Source organism: Labrus mixtus, chromosome 15 (genome assembly GCF_963584025.1).
Source record: "Labrus mixtus chromosome 15, fLabMix1.1, whole genome shotgun sequence".
In the NCBI taxonomy this organism is placed as follows: Eukaryota; Metazoa; Chordata; class Actinopteri; order Labriformes; family Labridae; genus Labrus; species Labrus mixtus.
Window position 1 is genome coordinate 20,415,370 of NC_083626.1, and position 2,204 is coordinate 20,417,573.

General features: G+C 41.7%; 1 long non-coding RNA gene across 1 annotated transcript; it reads left to right on the plus strand.

The window, feature by feature from the left end:
• The first annotated feature begins 1,487 nt into the window (after positions 1-1,487).
• On the plus strand, positions 1,488-1,749 carry LOC132989624 (uncharacterized). The gene is made up of 2 exons (XR_009675929.1): positions 1,488-1,596; positions 1,696-1,749. It is a non-coding gene; the product is annotated as an uncharacterized LOC132989624 (long non-coding RNA).
• The last annotated feature ends 455 nt before the right edge of the window (positions 1,750-2,204 follow it).

Consider the following 2,204-nt stretch of genomic DNA (forward strand, 5'->3'; position numbering starts at 1 on the left):
TTGTAGTTCAAAGAGCTTTCCGGGGAAAACTGAGCAGCTGGCCAAAGATTGGACCAAAAGAATCTCTTAAATTAAGAGAGTTCAGTGATTTCCTCATCTCGTGTAAGAATGCCATTCCCCATGTGCAAGGTCTCAGGGTTTTAGATGATTGTGAGGAAAATCAGAAATTACTACTGAAACTTCCTGACTGGGCAACAACCCGCTGGAACCGGTATGTTACTAGAACACTGGATGAAGGGAAGGCATATCCGGGTTTCAAGGAATTTGCAGACTTTGTAGCCGAAGAGGCGCGCATAGCATGCAATCCAGTTTCCTCCCTGTATGCATTAAAGCACACTTGCGACAAGCCTGAGAAGGAACAGAAACGTCTGAAAGCCAGTGTCCTAGTAGCATCAACAAAGGTCTCTAAAAATCCAAAACCCACTTCAAGGGCCACAGGTATGTCTCAGGGTGACAAAAGTTCCAAACCCAGCTATCCTGCAACTCAAAATAAAAGGCAAATTCAGTGTATCTACTGTCAACAACAGCACTTTATCTATAAATGTGGAAAATTCGTGGTGATACCTCTTGAAGAAAGGAAAAAAATTCATCATTGAAAACAATATGTGCTTCGGTTGCCTCAGAGTTGGCCATATTTCCAAAAATTGTCGTCAGAGAGTCACTTGTAACATTTGCAGGCGAAGCCACCCCTCTCCGCTTCATGAAGAACGCCGTCAAGGAGAAAGGTCTGAAACGCCACCGCAAGAGGACAGTGCTTCCTCTGTTTCATGCAGTGTGAGAGTGGGAAACAGTGACCGCACTTCGATGATTGTTCCTGTGTGGCTTTCTTGTGCAGCAGGAAACAGCCCAGAAACCTTGGTGTACGCATTACTGGACACACAAAGCAGTAATACATTTATTGACCAAGACATTTGTGAAAAAATTCAGGTAAACACAGAACCTGTTAAGTTAAAGTTAACAACAATGACTGGTAGGGGTTCAATCATGCATTGTCAAAAGGTGGAAGGACTCATAGTAAGAGACACTCGAGAATACATTCCAATGGAGAAAAACAGTATTCCAACTTGTGAGACAGCAGAAAGGTGGACCCATCTTCTCAGCATTGCAGAAGAGATGCCAGATCTGTTGAACTGTCCTGCAGGACTCCTGATTGGTTTTGACTGTGCAAGGGCTCTGAAACCAAGGAAAGTCATAACAGGAGATGATTACGATCCATATGCAGTCAAAACTGACTTAGGCGGGAGTATCGTGGGATCCATTAAACCTTGGATTAGTTCATTGGACGTGGCAGGGATCTGCCATCGCGTCTCTGTGAAAGAACTTCCATCTATCACACCTGCCTCTGTGATCAAAGCACTGGAAACAGATTTTCAAGACACGAACAATTGAGAAATAAACATATCTCAAGAGGACATCCAGTTTTTACAGCTCTTGAATGGAAACATTCATCAGAATAAGGAAGGCCATCTGGAAATGCCTCTAAAACGTGCTGCCAGAAGCTAGTACCAACGGTAGGACACAAATGAAGGAGACGCATCTGTGAAGAACTTTAAAAGACTGCAAAGCCTAAACATTTCTGGTTAGAAGGCGCACACGGTATGTAATTGTATTTTTATTTGTAAAGGACATTTTGTTTAGCTTTTGTATAGTCATCCGTGCTCATAAATGCTTGTGTCTTTATTTACTTCATTTTAGTTTTTCACGGTGTTTGCTGACAAAAGGAAAAGAATAAATATTGGTCAAACATCAGTTGGAGCGTGGCTTATCTGTACCAGATGAAGAAACTTTGGGAGCAGTTATATCCTTTAAACTATCATCTTACCTTAACACACTGACTCGTTTCATGCCGCAATGCCTGCTTGTCTTACAATTTAGCCAGCTGACAGCCAAATGAAAAAGATTACAACTGGATGAAAATCAATCTGCATTGTGCATTATTCACTTTGTGCCATGGGGCAAAGTGGTGTGATTTTCACTGCTTGATATGAGATGCTGCCAGTTGATGTATGCCTTCTTTGGAGAATCACTTTGTTTTATTGTTATTTCATAATGGTTTAAATGAAATACCATAAAAAACAGTAATGTGGAAATCAGCGGGGGCACGTGTGCTAGACTGTAATGGGATCCATATCCTATAAAGCATTTTATCCTCAGGTGTCTCCTAATTCACAACCGCACACTTAATTCAAACAACTCACTGCTTT